The sequence below is a fragment of the Acomys russatus genome, chromosome 12 (assembly GCF_903995435.1).
Source record: "Acomys russatus chromosome 12, mAcoRus1.1, whole genome shotgun sequence".
In the NCBI taxonomy this organism is placed as follows: Eukaryota; Metazoa; Chordata; class Mammalia; order Rodentia; family Muridae; genus Acomys; species Acomys russatus.
In genome coordinates, this window is record NC_067148.1 from 60,967,570 (window position 1) to 60,989,421 (window position 21,852).

The window sequence follows — 21,852 nt, forward strand, 5'->3', positions numbered from 1 at the left end:
AAAGAAACGATACAGTGCTGGTCACCCATGGTCTTCACTCCACTCTGGTGCTCTTCATTTAGTTAGCCTTTTCACTGAGGGAGTTACCAGGGTTGCTATTCTCCACATCTGTCAGTGTAAAGCCTCCCCAGCTCCTTCCCAGGGAGGCTGCATACACAGGAAGGATCAGTTCAACAAGAAAGGGATCCAAAGACTAAGGTTAGGCTTCAGGAGTGAGTGGTTAAGAGGACTTCTGTGTTCCATTGATATCTGAAAATCCTATGATGAAAAATCTAAGCAATAAGCGAATCTTTGAGACTCCATTCAGAGACTCTGTGTTAACAATAAAACAAGGGGAAACAAAGTAAAGGTAGCAAAAATAAAATAAAAGGGATATGATATAAAAATTTTAAAAATTAATAAAAAAGCAACTTTTACATCTGGCACTCCATATTAGGGACCAATTTTTTTTTTTTTAACAAAATCTCAATTGTTTGATTTTACCAACAAAGATTGGGGAACCAGATGCTGGAATGAAAACCTGCTAGCTCATAGAGGCATTAAAAGCACACAGCTAAGCTTTCTCCTCAGCCAACATGCCGTAAGGAATCCCTCCTCTTCCAAGCCATCTCAAACAACTTCCTTCAAACTGAGTGTCCTTCCCTTCTACTTCCTGTGCATCTCTCTATCCACCCTCCTGACTTTCTCTTCCTCTCTATGTTTTTTTCTTAATAATCCTATGTTCACTTCCTGTCAACTGGTTGTTTGCTCTGCCTCTTGACCGATGGTTAATTTTATTTAATCCTGTTTATAATATTCAAGTAAAAAGCTCCTGTATTAAAGGTGCGTGATTAGGCTGAACCACAGCACAGCTACAAACAGGTTTTTCCACCAAATCTTCTCAGACTAGAGCTATGAATGGTTGCAAGTCATCATGTAGGTTCTGGGATTCAAACCCATGTCCTCTGGAAGAGCAACCAGAGCTATTAACCACCTAGCCATGTCTTTGGCCTCTTGGCTCACAGTTTTAGAAGTTTCAATGAATTACCCTCTATCCCCAGTGCTCTGAGTCTACAATGACAAACATATCATGACATAAGCACATAGCACAGCAAGCATATTCACTTCATGACCAGGTGCAAAGGAGAAAAGGGAAGGGGCTGGCTTTCCATTTATGTAACCCCAGTGTCAACCTTCCCAAAGTTCCATAGGATTAGGACCAAGCATATAATACATAGCATTTTGGTGGACATTTCAAACTCAACTATAGTAGACACATGTATCTTGAAAACCTAACATCTTCAGGCCCTGCTTAAATACAAGAATATTAGAAAAGGAGATCATTGCCCCTCCTCGACATTGGCGTCTTATTGTGGTAGGAATGAGAATGTCCCTCACAGGCCTATTTATGTGACCACTTAGTCCTCAGTTGGAGGTGCTGTTGGGGGTGGGGGTAGAGCCTTTAGGAGGTTGAGTGTGGAAGAAGCATGCCCTGGGGATACCTTGCTCTTTCTACTCTCTCCCTTCCCACCGCCACTTCCTCCTCCTCCTCCTCCTTCTTTTCTTCTTCTTCTTCTTCTTCTTCTTCTTCTTCTTCTTCTTCTTTTCTCTCTCTCTCTCTCTCTCTCTCTCTCTCTCTCTCTCTCTCTCTCTCTCTCTCTCTCTTTCTCTCTCCTCTCACTGCCTTTCCTTTGGATGAAAATGTGATGAGTCGGAGTCTGAGAAGCTTCTATAAGGCAGGAGACACTGTCAAGAGAACAAAGCGACAGCCTACAGACTGGGAAAAGATCTTCACCAACCCTACATCTGACAAAGGTCTAATATCCAAAATATATAAAGAACTCAAGAAATTAAACACCACCAAACCAAATAACCCAATTGAGAAATGGGGCTTGGTACTAAACAGAGAAGTCTCAACAGAGGAGTATCAAATGGCTGAGAAACACTTAAAGAAATGCTCAACCTCCTTAGTCATCAGGGAAATGCAAATCAAAACAACTCTGAGATTCCATCTTATACCCATCAGAATGGCTAAGATCAAAAATTCAAGCGACACCACATGCTGGCGAGGATGTGGGGAGAGAGGAACACTCCTTCATTGCTGGTGGGAATGCAAACTAGTACAGCCACTTTGGAAATCTATCTGGTGCTATCTCAGAAAAATGGGAATAGGGCTTCCTCAAGACCCAGCTATTCCACTCTTTGGAATATACCCAGAAGATGCTCCAGCACACAACAAGAAAATTTGCTCAACCATGTTCATAACAGCCTTATTCATAATAGCTAGAACCTGGAAACAGCCTAAGTGTCCATCAGTAGAAGAATGGATAAAGAAACTGTGGTACATATACACTATGGAATACTACTCAGCTACTAAAAACAAGAAATTCCCGAAATTTGTGGATAAATGGATTGAGCTAGAAATGATCATAATGAGTGAGTTAACCCAGAAGCAGAAAGACTCAATGGTATATACTCACTTATATCTGCATACTAGCCCAAGGGGCATGTCCCATGAAAGCCTTCACTTACCAGGAAACTGGGACAGAGGGGAGGGCATCCTATTGGGACTCTAGATGAGAGAAGCATGGGAGAATAGCAAAGTAGAAGGATCCAGAGGGTCCTAGAAACCTACAAGTAGAACATTATGATAGGCAGATCTGGGCCCAGGGGTCCCACTCAAACTAAGGCACCAGCCAAGGACAATACAGGAGGTAAACTTTAAACCCCTACCCAGATCTAGCCAATGGTCAGAACATTCTCCACAGTTGAGTGGAGAGTGGGATATGACTTTCTCATGTACTCTGGTGCCTCACATTTGACCATGTCCCCTGGAGGAGGAGACCGGGTGGCACTCAGAGGAAAGACAGCAGGTTAACGAGAAGAGACTTGATACCATATGAGCATATACAGGGGGAGGTAATCCCCCTCAGGAACAGTCATAATGGAGGGGAATAATGGGAAAATGGGAGGGAGGGAAGAATGAGAGGATACAAGGGATGGGATAACCATTGAGATGTAACAAGAATAAATTAATAAAAAGAAAAAAAGAAAAAAGAAAAAAAATGTGATGTCATAGACTCTATCCCAAAATACTTTTGGTGAAAGTATTTTATCACAGCAACTATATATAACTAAATATAACTAATATAGTACTCTTGTTTGGCCTCAAATTTCTTTCACCTGACTTTCAGTTTTAAAACTAGGATGCTTTTCCATATAAATAAGATTCTAAATCAATAGGCAGGGCTAAAAAAATTTAAATTTCCCCAGTCATTGGAGGAAAAGAGAAGTTAATGAAAATTCTTAATTCTTTGCCTGCGTTTGAAAAAGTTTTGAAGTTTATTTGAGAAAGAAAAAAATCCTCTGGAGGGAAATTTGATATTTGCACCACAGGAGCAAGATGAATGTGATGCTTTGTTCTGCCTCTTCCTCTTCAGCTGGCAAGGCATGAGCTCAGACTGCCTGAAAAATTCTTCAAAATTTTAAGATGATTGGTGTAGTTGCTAGGCACCAACCTAAGTTGGAAGGGGATGAGTTGTCAGATGTCAGGGCAGCTGATTAAGACAGCAAGTCCAAATAAAAGTTACAAGTAAGCCATTAGTCACATACAGTAATAATCTGAGCAAGAAGCTAAGACAAAAAATGTCAACTCCCTTCTGCTCAATTTTCTATGGTGGAACAGCAACAATCTAGGATCAGGTAATAAATACAGACATGGGGGTCATTTCTCTGCCAAAAGGAGCCTGTAAGAAAATGTTCCTGCAAAACAGAACTCAATATAAGGAATGGTAGGGAAAGCACTACTGAGTCAGAAAAAAGATGGTATCTTCCTCACATCTGTACAGAAGATCTCAGCTATAAGAGGACTCCCCAGTACAGGCATCTTGGTTAAAGATACAACTGTGTGCCACAGCATGTCTGACCAGAGGTTCAAGTCCTTGACTAAAGCTCTGCACAGACTACAGTTCACTGGTTCTTCACACTGCCTAGTGTAGAGAGGCTCTGTGATAGCCATAGTTGGGCCTGAACATTTCAAGTACTGTTTTGGATAGGAGCTGGGCTTCTCGGGCGTGGTTTTTGAGTATATTCATTGTTCATTACCCACATTTACATTTGGGTTATAAAAGAAATTCATTGTCACTAGGTGAGGGAGGAAGAGAGAAGGAGGGAAGTGTATAAGATAGAGATATGTACACAAGATGTATCATAAAAACTTTCACAAAGAATTAAAACATCAAGAATATATAATCCTTTGCTTTCTTCTGTTTATGTATATGTGTACTTATCTGTTAAGGCATATTACACATATGTGTGAGTACCTTCTAAGGCCAGAGAGGGAACAGGGTAGCCAAAACTATAGTTTCAAGAAGTTATGAACCATTCAACATGAGTGCTGAGAACCAAACTCATGTCCTCAGCAAGAGCAATACATGCCCTTAATGGCTGGGCCATCTCTTCAACCCTTTGAGCCAATATTTTGCTGACTATATACACATAATTAGAAAGTGTGACCTATCATTTAGAAAGGAAGGTTTATATTTTTTGATGTTTTCTTTCTTGTAAGTATGGAAGAATTCATTGGTTAAAACTATTTGGGTTTAAACGTTGTATGTGTGTTCATGAAAGCTTAAATACTGAAGTCAGTTTGGGTTGGCGGGATCCATCATCACCCAGGAGGCACACCTCTAGGTGTGTCTGCGAAGCCGTTTCCAGAGATTAAGTGGGAAAGGAAGGTGCACCTTGAATGTGGGGGTACCTTGGCCTGGGGTCCCACTGAATGAAAGGGAAAAGGTAGAAACTGAACCACTTCCCGACTGGGGATGTGATGTGGTGCACTGCTCACGTGCCACGGTGGGTAGAGCTGCCTGTGCTACTGTGCCTTTCCTGCCGTGGTGGACCACAGTCCGTCCGTGGGCCAGAATAAACCTTATGTTGCTTTGATCAAAAATTAAAATAAAAAAAAAAAAGGATTTCTTCACATAGCTTCTCAATAAATCCAAGACTTGTCACTTACCTTAGCAAGGTATATTTGTATTTGGCAGTTCACCTGTATTACTAGTCCAGATTAGAGAATTAATTGAAACATTAGTGGTAAAGAGCATTTTTGTATGCAGTCTGTTTGTGCTGACCATTCTAGGAACATAACCACGGGTGAAATTAGAGGAGCTATAAAAGGTTACCCAACATCATGTACTTTCGATGAAGCACTGAGTGAGATTCAAATTAAAGGAAGTCTAAGCTACGTGGAAAGAAGGAGAACATGAATTTTAGAATGAACCATTGTTGTAAGCTGTTGGCACAGGACTTCAACATTGTATCTTCAGCCTTGTGGTGATGCAGAGAACACGTACCCTGATGCACATATGGCACACACACAGTCCATGCATGCATCCCTGACTTGTTGGTTCAAGCTTGGCCACAACAGTCAGCCTGCTTGTCAGTGAACAGTCTCTCTTTAGACTGGGAGCCTTTGGAATCCAGGATTCCTGATCAACACTGGATTCCAGTGCCTCATACAAAGTAAACATTCAACACACTGCCTTTGGGTTTACTCTGACTATGTGGGAAAGCCAATGAGTGACAGCTCTTGCTATTCTTACTTGACAAAAGCTTCGGCCCCTATGTCATCCAAATGAATACCTGTATCTATTAGTTATGTCGGCCAAAATAGTCCCCTTGAATTCATCAGCAAAGTCAATGGGACCAATATGCATAAATGAGTCAATAAATTATGTCAACCTCTACAGTTAAAAAAAAAAACCTCAGATAACCAAATTAATCATGGATCAACATTTTATAACCACTAAAGTTTCCATGTTAGCAAATGAATACATTCGTTACAAAAATTCATAATTGACTTTGAAATTCTTTCTCTTTAGCTTGTGAGTTGCTTATGTCCAAAGTAGGCTCCTGCTTCACATGCAGAAGGTCATGGACACTAGTACACATGCATCCTATGTAGAATACACACATCAAGATCCAGACATTTCTCGTCCTGGGACTAGAAAGATGATTCAGTGGTTACAAGTGTTTGCTCTTGCAAAATTGCTGAGTTCAGTTCCCAGCACCCACATTAGGAAATTCACAATCACCTGTAACTCCTGGTCTGGGGCGTCTTCTGGCCTCTATGGGTACCCACACACATGTGTGCATTCACAGAAAGAAACACACATGAATAAAAATAAATAAATCTTTTTAAGAAAGAATATTCTATCCTCATGTCGTGGCAGACACAGATGATACACACCTTAAGGCCAGGTTAGAATAAAGAATTTTCCTCCAAGTTCTTCAACAAGAAGTGGTGGTGTAGTGGCAGCTCTTCTCTTCTTTTCTCACATGAGCTTTCTCTTCTGGAGTCCATGACACAATCCTAACATAAAAGTTCTATCACAACAGCCCATCCCTAGGGAAATGATGTACCCTTCCATCTGCTGTTGTTTAGAATTTGAATGTCCCTCAAAGGCCTGTGTGTCGAAGGCTCGGGCCTAAGGTATTAGTACTTTTAGAGGTGGTGGAACATTTTAAAAGTGGTGCCTAATAGGAAGGCCTGACAGTGTGCCCTCAAAGAGAATGTTATGACTCTGGGCCCTTCCTATCCCTTTGTAGTGTCCAGCTCTCTCTGCCATACACGCCCATAAAAGACAATAAGGCCATACAAACATGGACTGAAAAACCTATCTCCATGAACAAAAATTAAGCCTTTTCTCCCATAAAGTTGGATATATCGTGCACAAAAATAAATCTGTTATTTCTTAATTTTATATGGGCCTTCTAAATACTCCATCTCTTGGAAATGTGGAAAAAATGGAAAAATTAGAGTGAAAGCAGAACTCCCAGGGCTCGAGAGGTGGCTAAGCAGGTGACGTGCTCATAGCAAGCATGAGGACTAAAGTGCCATCCCCAGGGCTCATCTTTTTAAAATTATAGCATGAGGGTGCACATTTGTAAACTCAGTGCTGGGAAGACTGAGATAGGCAAATAAATCCCTGGAACTCAGTAGCCAGAGCTGGAGCCTATGCCATCCATGAGCTCCATCCAATGAGAGGCCTTGGCTCAAAACACAAGGTGAACCTTTCCTGATGAATGCACACACACACTTGACCTCTGTCCTACACACATGTGCGCGCACACACACACACACACACACACACACACACACACACACTGTAGCTCTTATACTAAAAGCTTAGTTGTCTGCATTGGCTTATTTTATAATATTTTCAGGGAATAGTAGGCAGTCTTCTGCAGGGATCCCATGTCTGTGACTAGCCCAAAAAATTTAAGAGCAAATTATATGATGAAAGTAGGATATTTCATAGTTAAGATTCTCAGGTTCACGTGAAAAGAAAAATGCCAACTCTAACAAAAGCAAAATGGGAAACGGCTTCTGAGTGCTAATCTCCAGGGTCTGCAATTTCCTGGACAAGTGTTATCCTCCATAGAATATAGGCTCAAAGATACCCCCTGCTAACTTGATGATTGTTTTCAAACCAAGTGCCAGTTTGCAATGCATAACAAGACAATTTCATCCCTAGGTGGCAATTACCATATTTGTTCCCCATAATACAAGCTGCCTTTAAGAGTCCTTAGTTCAGAAAGAAAGAAAGAAAGAAAGAAAGAAAGAAAGAAAGAAAGAAAGAAAGAAAGAAAGAAAGAAAGAAAGAAAAATGGAAGGAAGGAAGGAAGAAAACAGAACCAACTCACGTTATAAATCTAAATATAACATCATATACACAGTGTAAAACTCATTGGATTTCCATACATTAAGTAACATTTGGGCAAAGAAATGGGGCAATATCTGAATGCCCAGGCAAATCGCCCTATGCCACTTTGAGTAACCAATCCATAAGAGCATTGTCATTCTTCCCTTTCAGCACTTAGTTTTGAATGCCCAGGCAAATCGCCCTATGCCACTTTGAGTAACCAATCCATAAGAGCATTGTCATTCTTCCCTTTCAGCACTTAGTTTTGTTTATTCTAGTCTCGTATTTTAAGCAAGTGACAGTCGTCCTTATAGTTTTTATTTAAAGGTGTTCTCACTGCTGCATATTATTCCTGTGAACGAATACAACAGTTTATCAAACTCACTGCTGATAATGCGCTGAGTAGTTTCTGGTATTGATAAATACTGCTACAACATAGTCATGACTTTTGGAGAACTTATGAAAGCAGCTCTGAGTATATGGCCAAGCACAGAAAATCTGGACCCTGAGAAGGCAAATATCCAGCAAATGGTAGCTGATTTCAGTTTCCAGAGACATTTTGCCCATTCATAAACTCATCCACTGACCTCAGATGCTTTAAGTAACCAATCCACTTGTGGCTTGAATGTAGAATATCACCATTGGTTCGTGTGTTTGTCTGCAGCTGGTGCTGCTGTTGGGAAGGTTGTGGAACCTTTAGAAGGTGGTAGCGTGATGGAAGCACAGCCCTGGAAGATGGCTTTGGAGTTTTATAGCCTGGCCCTATTCTGCTTCCTGAATACAGACGCAATATTATCGGGCAGCTTCCTGCTCCTGCTGCCATGCTTTTCCCTCCTACTTTTCCCACCTGTTGTTGTGTCTTTCCCACCATGAGAGTCTCTAAGACTATAAGTTAAAACGAACCCTTTCTCCCCTAAGCTGCTTTTGGTCATGGTATTTTTATCACAGGAACAGCAAAGTAAGTAAGGCGATCTCCATGCATGGATCTCTGCGACTGATAAGTGGGATTATGGAAAGTTATCATCAAACACAGGCAAAGGGTCAAAACTCTATTATGTGACAGTAATCAGAAGGTTATACAGAGCACAGGACAAAAATGCAGTCCCAGGACTGAGGAGGGAGCAGCAGGCAGGTTTCCACGGTCAACAACAAAACCCCCAATAGCCAGAAATACAACTTGGAGCTCTTCTAAGAACTGAACCCACCTCCTCCATCCTCGGGGGCCTTCACACATCTCTGGATCACAACTAGTTTTGGAAACACTGCCTAAATGCCTGTGTGCTCACTTTGGGTTAGTGACTTGACATAATCCAAATCCTACCACATTCCTAAAAGTTTAATATTACATGAGAAACAAGGACGGTGACAAAGAAAGAATCTTGGGAGGAAGAGAGACCGGAAGAGAAGAGAGGAGAAAGAGGCTGCGCTATGGGTTAGGTGGAGGAGAAGCACGTGGCTGGCACGGATGGAGACTTGGCTCAGATGATGGATGATAATTAGCAAGTATTTGGGATTATGGATGGGAGGTAGCTTGATAGAAATTATTAGAAGCAGATGGCATAGAAGTAGGGGCATATCCCATACCTGCCCCACTATGGGAAGTAGTTTAGGGCATTAATATCTGCCTTGCCCCAGGCTAACTAAGGCTATTTTAAAAATATATATATATATAAAGAAATAAGGATGAAAAAGAACTTGTCAGCTCATCAGTAGACCTCATTCCTAACAAAATTCTCTTACCCAAGATATCATCTTAGACTTTTCTAACCAGCCTCTGGAATGCATGTTTGTTATTCACTCTTTATTCCAAATAAATACCTTTTAAATTGTACTGTGTAGAGCAATTATAATTATCCCCACTTAACAAATGAAGTAGTAAACACATGACAATCCCCAAATTCCAAAAGCTGTAACTGAATTTCCATCCACAATGGATCTCTTTCTCCTATACCATGCCATATGTGTCAGCACTGTGCTAGAAATACATTTTTGTGTGTTCCTATGAAACAGAATTAAGGAAAGAGAATTCACTTCCATTTAATGGAAACCTTCTGAATAGTTGTAGATGTCTAAATATCACTGGTGACAGGAGTAACTACTACTAAAAGGTCCACATTAAAGATCTCCACTGCTGTGGGGAGGTACAGAACTTGGGAAACAGCTCAGTTGATAAACTTCTTGTCTCACAAACATGAAGGCCTGAGTTCAATCCCCAGGACCCATGTGAAAATGCTGAACATGGTGGTGTACACTTGTAATTCTGGCACCATGGATATAGAGACAAGTGAATCCATGGGGCTCACTCTCCAGGCAGGCACCCTCCCCTACCAAGTGTACTCTAGGTCAGTAAGAGACCTTACCTCAAAACAAAGCAAACCAAAACAATGAAAAGCTTCCTGAGGAATGACACCCACGGTTGTCCTCTAGCCCCCCCATGTACACATATACACATACCCATGTGCAACCATATGCACTCACCCATAAATAAATGCACACACACACACACACACACACACACACACACACACACGCCCTGACCCCCTGGAACAGACAGGGAAGCAAAGAGATACTCAATGGGGCTAGTTTACAGAGGACCCTATAGACCTTATTGAGAATTTTGACCTTTGTCTTTCCAAAAGTGTATTTGCTCAACTTAACATCCTGGCTTTGTCTAATAATTTTTGGTAAGGAGAAAGCAAAAACATGCTTAATTTTTTTGTTTGTCGGTTTTTGTTTTTGTTTTTTGTTTTTTTGAGACAGGGTTTTTCTGTGTAGCCTTTACTGTTCTGGAACGCTTTGTAGACCAGGCTGGCCTCAAACTCACAGAGATCCACCTGCCTCTGCCTCCTGAGTGCTGGGATTAAAGGCGTGTACTACCACTGCTTGGCTAATTTTTTTTTTAAACAAAAAAGCTGAGAAATTTTTAGGATTCCACTGAGGTCATTATTTTTAAGGGTAACTATAGGATCATAAGAGAAACAAGTTACAGTTATCTCTTTATCTCCGTAAGAAACTAGTTCCAATGGCACCAGCCAAGGACAATACAGGCAGTAAACTTCAAACCCCTACCCAGATCTAGCCAATGGACAAGACATTCTTCACAGTTGAGTGGAGAGTAGGGTCTGACTTTCACACGTACTCTGGTGCCCTATATTTGACCACGTCCCCTGGATGGGGAGACCTGGATAGCAGGCTACCAAGAAGAGACTTGATACCCTATGAGCATATACAGGGGGAGGAAATCCCCCTCAGGAACAGTCATAGGGGAGGGGAGTAAGGGGAAAATGGGAGGGAGGGAGGAATGGCAGGATACAAGGGATGGGATAACCATTTAAATGTAATATGAATAAATTAATAAAAAAATCTTGAGGGAAAAAAAAGAAAAAAACTAGCTCCAAGACCTGCCAAAAATGCAGAAATCTATGAATGCTAAGGTCCCATGTAAAAACTGGATCCATATTTGAACAGAATATACATATGCCCTCTCAAGATACTTTTCATCTCTGTGTGACTTATAATTCCAACCTGTGCCTGCTATTAAAGAGTTGTTTTATTGTTTAGGTAATCAAAAGTTCAGTATAAACATAATTTTTAAAATAGTTTCTGCTTGTGGTTGGTAGAATCTAAAGATATGAGACCCATAGAAATGGAGGGTTAAGTAGATAAAAAGGATCAAGCAAAAATCTTAAAGTCAGGGAGAACAAAATAAATTCAAATGGCATGATACAAAAATCAATATAATAGTATGAAAACTATCGTAAGAAAAGGAAATTTTAGATGCCCTAAACCCAAGATAATTTTAGCTATGTGGTACCTTTTGTTTCTCCATGTGAATGTTTTTATTGCTTTTTTTCTAGTACTATAAAGAATGTCTTTGAAATTTTGGTGAAGATTGAATTGAATCTGTAAATCAAGTTTGGTAATACCTCCATTTTTAATACCTCCATTTTATATTAATTTTGCTGATTCATAAACATAAGCATATAGATCTTTCCATCTCCTAATATTTTCTACTATTTTTCATTGTAAAGTTTTCACATGTTCTTGATTCTTTATTGTATTCTTATTCTATATTTTTTTGAAGCTACTAGGAATTGGATTGTTTTTCTGATTTCTTTCTCCTCATATTCATTTAATATCCTACTACTTTGCTAAAAGTGTTTATTTTCTAAAGAAGTCTTTAGAGCATCCTACGTAATCCTGTCATTACAAATAGGAATATTTTGACCTTTTTCTATTTGTATCCTTTTCAGTTCTTTTTCTTGTCTTATTGCCATAGCTAGGGATTCAATCCCTACATTGAATGAAAATATAGAAAGTGGAAATCCTGATCTCACCCTGATTTTAGTAAGAATGTTTTGAGATTGCCCTCATTTAGTTAGCTATGAGTTTGTCATGTGTAGCTTTTATTCCTAGCTTATCCATGGTTTTTATCATGAAGGAATGTTGGATTTTGCCAACAGCTTTTTCTGCATCTATTAAGATGATCATGTGATATCTCTCCTTGAATCGGTTTACATGTTTCTTTGATTTGCATATTTAAAATGTTTCTCACTTCCCTGAAATTAAAACCAACTGGATCCTGGTGAAGGATATTTTTAATGTATTGTTGGTTCAGTTTGCAAGTTGTTTTATTGTGAAGTTTTATATCTGTGTTCATCAGAGAGATTGACTTATAATTTACTTTTTCTTTTATTTGTTTTTTTACTTTAAGTTTCTTTAAGGTTAATATTGGCAGCATAGATGAGGTTTGGTGTCCCTTCCCTTTCTATCATATGGAATTGTTTGAGGAACATTGGTGTTAGTTTTTCTTTAAAATATCCCAGTAGAGAGAGGGGGACAACAACCCACCCATAAAACCTTCAACCAAAAATTGTCCTGCCCACAAGAAGGGGTAAAGATGGAGCAGAGGTTAAGGGAACTGCAAACCAACGACTGGCCCAACCCTGAGACCCACCCCATGGATGAGAGCCAAGCCCTGTCACTGTTAATGATAATCTGCTATGCTTGCAGACAGGAGCCTAGCATAACTGCCTTCTGAGAGGCTTCATGCAGCAGCTGATGGAAACAGATGCAGAGACCCACAACGAAATAATAGGCTGAGCACAGGGAGTTCTGTGGAAGAGCAGGAGGAAGGATAGAGGGAGCTGAAGAGGACAAGGACACCACAAGAAGACCTACAGAGTCAACTAACCTGGGCCCATAGGGGCTCACAGAGACTGAGCCACCAACCAAAGAGCATGCATAGACTGGGCCTGGATCCCCTACACATATGTAGCAGCTTAGCCAACATGTGTGTCCTCTACAATGGGAGAAGGGGCTGTTTCTGACTCCGTTGCCTGCCTTTGGATCTCTTTCCCCTAACTGGACTGCCTTGTCAGGCCCCAGCAGGAGATGATATCTTAGTCCTGCTGAGACTTGAGGTGCATGGTGGGTTGATACACCTTGAGGCCTCCTCTTTTCTGAGAAGAAGGAAGGAGAGGTAGGGTGTGGGGCGGGAGAGGGGGCCCAGGAAGCATGAGGGACTGGGAGGAGATGAGGAAAGGGGCTGGGATCTGGCTGTAAATTAAATAAATTAACTTTTAAAAATAAAAATAAAGGGTCAAAAATGAAAACAAATAAGTGTCTGGTAAAATTCAGCAGTGTATCCGTTTAGGCCTGGACTCTTCTTTGACAGAATTTTTACTAGTTATTTGTATATATGATTAAGCCTTTTATATACTCTTTGTTTAATCTTGGCAAGTCATATGTGTCTATGAACTTATCTATTTCTTTTAGATATTCCAATTTATTTAAATAAACTTCTCAAATTATTACTTCATGATACTTTGACTTTCACTGGTCTCTATTGTAATGCCTCCTTTTCTTCTCTCTCTCTCTCTCTCTCTCTCTCTCTCTCTCTCTCTCTCTCTCTCTCTCTCTCTCTCTGTCCTCTAATTATATTAGCTTGCCTAAGGAGTTATCAATATCTTTTTTTCTTTTTAAAGAATTCTTTGTTTTATTCTTTGCGTTGCTATTTCCATTTCTATTTCATTAATTTCTGACCTGATATTTATAGTTTATAGCCTACTTATCTGGGATATGGTATTGTTTTCTTTTTCTAAGATACTAAAATTATCTTATTTATTAAGTTATGATAAATAATAATTAGTAATCATAAAGTCACTTATTCATCTCTCTAATACATAATATAAATATTTGTAAGTATGAATCGCCTGCCTAGCAGTGTTTTCATTGTACCCTACAGGTTATAGTATGACATATTTTCATTTTCATTCAATCCTAGGATTTTTTTCCACCTCCCCTTCTGATTTCTTTGGGGATAAATCAAGTCTTAATTATTCAAAAGTTTCCTTCAGTCTCCATGAATCTGTATGGTTTTTATAGTCTGTCCTACTATTGCCTTCTAGTTTAACTCATTATTCTCCAATAGATTATATGAAGTTATTCTAATTTTTGTTCATTTGTTAAGACTTTTTGTGTCATAAGGTATGGATTATTTTCAAGAAAGTTTCATTGGCTTCTGAAAAGAATGTGTGTTCTGTAATATTTGGGTAAAATATGCTGTAGATGTGTTTCAAATTTGTTTGAACTGTAATATTATTAAATACCTATGTCACTTCATTGATTTTTGTCTGGATGACCTGTCTCCTATTGAGAGTAGAGTACTGAAGTTACCCACTACTACTGTGTTATGATTAATCTGTGCATTCACATCCAAAAGTATTTCTTTTATGAGATTAGGTGTACTATTGTCCTTTGTGTACATATTTAGAGTTATTATATCTTCTTGATAAATTATTTGCTTGATAAGTATAAAATAACCTTTTTGATCTCTCCTGAATAATTTTGGTTTGAACTGTACTTTGTCAGATTTTAATATCTGATATTAAATATACCTATACTTTCCTGCTTTCTGCATCCATTTGCTTAGAATGCTTTATTTCATCCTTCTCCCTAAGGTAGTATTTGTCTTTGTCAGTGAGGAACATTTCTTGTGACAAATGGAAGAGTCCTGGTTTGTAAGCCAACTTGCTAGTCTTTATCTTTTGATTAAAAATTAAAATTATTAATATTCTGATTTTAAGACATGTATTAATTTCCCTCATTTTGTTCTCATTATTGTTTATACATGATAGTATCTTAATCCTCATTTATTTTTCTAGTATTTTAGTACACTTTATTCTTTTCTGTGACCTGATGGGTTGTTTATCTTTTTCTATAGTGTGTAAGAATCCCTCAAATATCTTCTGTAATACTGGCTTAATAATCATGAATTCCTTTAATTTGTGTTCATTGTGGAAATAAATTCTTTCTCCTTTGATTATAAAAGATAATTTTACTGTATATAGACATTTATCTTGGCAGATATTGTCTTTTAGAAGTTGAAGTGCACTGTTTAATGTTCTCTAGATTTTGGCATTTCTGTTGAGAAATCTGCAATTACTCTGGTAGATTTGCCTTTATATGTTATTTGATGCTTCTCTCCTGAAGCTTTCAAAATGTTTTCATTGTTCTGTATTCTTTGTGTTTTACCTATAATATACCATAATGGAAGCTTGTTTAGTCCTGTCGCTTGTCTCTCTAAATGTATCTGGATGATCGACCACTATCCTAGATTTGAGATAGCCCTTGCCACAGTTTTATTTAACATATTTTTTGTCTTTTTCTGATACTTCTTTTCTTCTCATTACTGGTGACTTTGGACTTTTAATGGTGCTCTGTGTTCTATTTTTACTTTTTAGATATTTTGTATTGAGTGTTACTTCAGTGTTCAAATTCATCTGCCTTGTCTTTGATCCCTGATACTACTAGATCTTCTCTTTGATCCATTGTAGTGATGAAGCTTTCAACTGAGTTACTTATTTGGCTTATTAAGGTCTTTATTTCCTAATTTTCATGTGTGTGTGTGTGTGTGTGTGTGTGTGTGTGTGTGTGTGTGTAGTACTAGTAACTGAACCTGAGGCTTTACATGTACTAGGTAAACATGAGCACTCTACTACTGAGCCATATTTCCAGCCCCAATTTTAGTCAGGATTTCTCTCTTTTATAATTCCTCCTTCATATCCTGCATTGACTTCCTTACTTCTTTCAGCCTTTATTTTTAGTCTCTCTGAATTCATTCAGGAGTTTATGTGGGCTTTCTTTTAATTCATTGGGTATTCTTAGAGTCATTCTTTGTTAACTGTTTGTCTAGAATCTTATCTAATTGTGCATCTTTGAGCACTTTAAGTACTTCCCCCCACTCCTGCCTCTTCTGGCTAACTAGTGACTCCCAGGCTACGTCTCAGACCATACTCCAACACAGAGAACACTGCATGGCTCCTGACTCACTGTTTTCCTCTCTAGCTAGAGGTATTCTTTGGGATTCAGCACATCTTTATTTAAGATACTAGTTGAGACACGAAGGAGCCAGAAACTGAAGGGTGGCGGGAATGAGAGTCTTGTGTAGTACTCCAGGCTGACCTCAAACTCACTAAAGATGACCGTGAGCTCCCGATTCTCTTGTCTCCACCTTCCAGGTGATACACAATCATTCCCAAAACAATTATAATTTTATGTGTACAAAAAGGGAAGATATCAGAACTGCAGAAGAGGACTAAGGAAGAGGGCAAGTCTGAGTCACATGAAAGTAATAATCTTTACACTCAGGAGGGTTAAGTGGTAAGAATGAAGTGGGGGGGGGGGAGGAGGACTTGAGAATTACAAAAAAAAATTAAGTTACTGACCAGATGTAAACAAACCAAATGTTAGTCAATCAATTCACAATGACAAATAACTTGTCCTAAAACAAATTTTAAGCATCAAATCTGTGATTGTAATGTGGAGAGCATTGTTTTCTTATTAAGCTTTCCATTGTCAAAGCCCAGAGATCCAAATTCAGTAAGGTTTCTGATCATGAATAGGATATAATTAACTTGGAAAATATATGTGGATTAAGATGCTTGGCCCTCAAGTAATCTAAAGAAATGTCATTGGATTTGAGAAGCCCTTTTCTGATACACAAAAGCTATAACAACCTTTTCACTAGAGAAATCTTTTCTTCTTCTTCTCCTCTGAATGTATTGTAGCATTAATCTGAGAGAAAAACAGGCAGCTGAAAACCTACAAGAGAATGAATCTCTTTATTGTTGGCCTTGACACTTAAAATTCATTGCTAAAAAATCTTTCACAACTAGAAATGAGAAGGAAAGAGACTTCTAGGCTTTCTTGAACAGACCAAAAGTGTAGGTGTATATAAACCCCACCCAGCTGCCCGTGGTGGAACAGATACCACACTCACTGACAAATGGTTCTTTGCTACATAACGTAACAACTGGCAATCTTACTTGTTGTAAAGCAGGCCCCAGAAGCTGCAAACTTGAAATGCAGAAAGTGTCTGCTTCCTGTCGGCACATTTGTTCCCTGGTTTCAACTCCAAGCCTTCCGTATTTCCTCTGAGGCCCCAGCGTACAAATCAGAGATTGGTCATCTTGCAACAAAATGGATTTTTAAAATGTGATTTTGAAGAGATTGGAAAGTAGTACAGCAGATTTTTTAGTCGTTGCTGCTGAGAAATGATTGCTTTATTGATGGCTCTGTTGAGAATGTGGGGTTTCTCCACAAAGTCATAGGCCAGAAGCATGTCCATCACTAGATGCTTCATTTCTGAGCCTAAATGGTCAGGAACCAATTATGTGCTTGACTTTTAAAAGATGGAAGACTGAGCACTGAAGGGCTCTAGACGTTGCCTTTTATTTCTCAGTTAATCATGATATTTTTGACAGACTCACAAAGGAAAGCTTGAATAATGAATTACTGTGAAATCTAACTGTTGCAATACAGGTGTAGCTAGTTACAGTTGAGAGCTTCACATTTTAAATCTCACTCTTACCAAAGAGAAAAGTTCAGTTAAATACACCACATTTCACAGTGGTTCTGTCTGCATTCATAAAAACATGTTGTATTTTTGGCTTCATATATTCACGATATTCACCCAATTTTAAGTCATTATCCAGTGAAATTGCTGCCTTTCCAGATAGCCAAGGTCAGAGGACACTATTTGTCACTCTCCAAGGTATTTCAGAGAATATTGGTCCAGCCCAGCTCCCCTCACCCCCGTAGCTCACATTTAGTAACAAAAATTCATGCACACTGGCTGCTTTTAGAGGCTCATAAAGAGCTGCCTAAATCTGGAACCAGGTGGAAGATGGCCAGTTAATTGGATCTTTCTTCTTTGAGCACCACGGGACAGCTGGTTTGCATTGTCTTTCTAATGAACAGCCCTGAGATACAAGCTGGGTATTAGCTGAGCTCCTCCTCCGCTGTGTACAAACTTGAAAATAATCTTATCACTGCCAGAAGTGTCAATGGTGAAAAGAATACTTTCTATACTGAAAATAATCTGACCTGATATTAACAGAAGCTGATGATATTTCTTAGTCCCCAAGTTCAGACCTCACAGATCTAATCCCTTCTTCCCCCGCATCTACCATTGTGTGAGCATATCCATCTGACACCAGGACACATGCTACAAACTACATGTATGCATTTTGCTGGGTATTCCCCAAGGAAAGGTACAGTATGAGTTCACAGCAAGAGAGACAATGAATTTAAGCTTGTGGGCCTCATAGCAAGAGCCAAAGGTCAAAGCTATTTTTATTCAGAGTGGAGCACAACTATAGAGCTCTGTGAATCTATTCCTTAAACAATGGGTGCATTAGCACTTTTCTCACCTTTCAGAATTAAGGAAACATTGCTTGGAATAGTCCTATAACCTTGTTAAGTTTGAGATCTAGTCAACTCGCAAAAATTACAGTTTGACTAGTTAGGTCACAAGAGTAGGACTATGTCCTCTCTAGTAAGGGAGTCTCTGAGATGCCCAGGTAAGGCCCTGTCCTGAGAATGTTGTATGTTTGGCCTTGGGGCCTGACCACTGCAACTACTGTAGCTGGGTCTGTTTTCATTTGCACATTCCAGAAATATCAATGTCTTTCTGTTTTCAGTATAAGGAATTAAAATAGTTCTAAGTAGTGTTGAGATATAAAAGTTTTAATAAAATAACTAAGCTTTGAATGTTCTTTGTTTTCATCCAGCATAGTAGAAGCCATACAGTTAGAACTCTAAAACCACTGAAGAAACCGTACACTTTTCCATCCATCAATTTTCATCATTTCTCCTAATCTGATTTTGTTTTTTAAAAGTTTTCTTTTTATTATTCTTCCTATTCTGCAATTTTAGATATTAACAGTTTTACATAGGGCATATAGGACTGCTAAAAGAAGCATACAAGGCCACCCGGTGAGGAAGGGGGGTGTTCCTCAGCATTAAAATGGGTCTTTCTGCAGCCTTTACCTTATAAGAGACTCATCTAAATGATAATGAGCATGAAAAATTTATTATCTCCTAGGTTGAACTGGTCTTTGTGTTTTTCATGTGGTGAATCTAATCATGCTAGAATAGGTCTAAAAACACAAACATGCCAGCAGTTCAATCCATAAGCTAGTGAGACACAAATCCACAGGATGTTGCCTATTATTTTGACAAAGAAAATAACCCAAATAATAGTCATTTGTTTTCTCTATAATTCTTTCTGCCTACATCCAAAGGCTCCCTGAATTCTAAGATCTTCAAGATAAACAAAGTTTTACTTGTACCTCTGGAAGTTACTTTTATATACCTATAAACATTGTTATTTAATAGCATTGAGTGAATGGATGCATCAATTTTCACATAACACTCTATTCATGCTACGTCTATAGCACTAGTATATTCAGCTTCCAAAACATGAAAATTCAGCTCAGGAGTTGCAATAAGACCTGCTATTTTATACAATTAGTAAAAACAAACAATATTTTTTAAAACATATATTGGTACCACTATGAAAAATTAGTCAAATTTGAAGCCAAACTGAATATTTTATCTTAGTTTTATCTTAATGTTAAACTGGCTAAATTTTATTGCTGTTTTGTATTAGGGCATTATGTGATTACACTTTCAGAATGTCTTTGTTCTTAGGAACAATGTGCTTTGTTATTTAGGAGTAAAACTATGAAGAAACACAGGAGACACACAATATCTATCATTACTGTTGAAGCTAAAAGTAATGGCTTTAAAAAATAAAACAGTTAGATGTGCTGAGTTCAGATCCATCCCTGGTATAATTGGGATCATTTAGAACCCAATTAAGGTTCTTATTCCTTAAGGATCTTTCACGTCTGATCCATATCATTCTAACATAATAAATACCCTACATCCCTAGAGCAACATAACCCTGAGTCAAGTGGGTGTTTGCGTGGTTAAATGCAATAAAAATAAAACAGAAGCCTGCATGCAGAATCTATACCACATATCACACAACTTTATTAAATAAGCCCCTCATTTGCCTGCCAGGACTTGAGTGGAAGATGTTAGAAAATGTTAAACCCTGTAAGTTAATAAGGCCAAATTCAAAAATCACAAAATGAACCTAAAAATCCCACTGAAGCTTTAAGAAATCTTCAGGCAAAGCAACTTTTGCACCTTCAATTCGGATTTCTGATACTTTTCTCAAATCTCTGCCATGATTTACCTAGGACTTGGGGGAAGAAACGTGTAACCAGCTTTCATCTAGGAAAGAGGGGAGAGACAGGAAACAGAGACCCTGAGAATAAAATAGAGACATGAGCAGAGTAAATAACAGAGAAAAAAGCAGCTGACAGGTAGAAACAAAGAACTGACAAAAAGAAAAAAGATGCCTCCAACAACCCTGTCACCTATTCACTTAGGACCATGAACCAAGGACTTTCAGAGAGAATCTGAAGCCTCACTCCCCCGGAAGATTTCAGACCAGATCTCAGAAGTCCTTAGACTTCCTTGGCAATCCTTAAGGATCATTTGAAGAACAAAGGATATATGCTTCCACAAACTGCCCTGACTTCATGTGCTAATCCACTAGGATTCCTAAAACTACTTTTTTGTTTTGTTTCCTTCAAAACTCTGAATTCAGCACCCTCATAATGAAATTAAACCAAAATCAAAGAGGGTCTGAAATGGGATCTGGAAATGTCTTCTTTACCTATACCCCAGGTAATTCTGAATTACAGGCCAGCCTTTGGGAACCAGTGCTGCATTTGTACTGATGCATGCCTTAAATCTCACCAAAAAAATGCAATAAATGCATACAAATTCAAGACTCTGCATGCCACAACCCTGCCACCAGGTTCCAGCTGCCTTGGGAGTTAAGAAGGTTTATATGTTAGTTCAGCAGCAGCGAGCCAAGTGGTGGCGTGTCGCCTAGAGATGTATGCATATTTGCTCCCTGCCCACAGAGGGATCTGTGGTGACTTTGCAAAATTCTGCTTCTGTACTCATGTGGTCTTGGCAAAATGAGTACTTCACTGAGTCTTGGAGCTAAGAAAGGACTTGCTGGGTAGGAGACAAATAGAGAATGGAATCAACGGCTCCCTTCTCCCTTCCCTCCACTGAATTACCCAAACTCTCAAAAATGAGCCTAATGGCAAATACTCAGGAAGAGATGCAGAGTTGGCATCCAACGATGTTTACCAGGTCTGGGATGGAAAGAAAGCTATAAGAAAGCACGAGGCATAGAGCTACCTCATGGCAAGAGTCTGAGTTCTATTCCCATTCATATTGCACTGTATGGACATTATTGCTGGTCTCAAATATCAGGGAACACTTTCACTCTGAAGAAGAGCCTCCAGTTTTCACCCTCTTTGCAGTTAGGCAGGGCCAGGTGGCTGATTCTACCAATGAACTGTATGTCAGTAGTTCTCATCCTTACAAATGCTGCAACAGTTTAATACACTTCCTCATGTTGTGGTGACCCCAAACATAAAATTATTTTTGTTGCTACTTCGTAACTGTAACTTTGCTACTGTTATGATTTGTAATGTAAATATACAGGCTATCAGATATTAGACCCCAAAGGCATTGAAACCCACAGGTTGAGAACTGCTGATATAAGCATATGCTACCATCTGTCCCTTCTGAATTAGAAAAAAAGAAAAGCCGAGTGCCGGCACCACTTTCTACCTCTGTCTTTCCTGCCAAGTATTAAAAAGCAGCAGGTGGTGAAATCTCTAGAACAAAAAGAAGCAGACTCACCAAACAGAAGTAAATGACTGGAAATCATCAAACTCAGGGCTGAAATCAATAAATTAGAAACAAAGAAAACAATTCAAAGAAT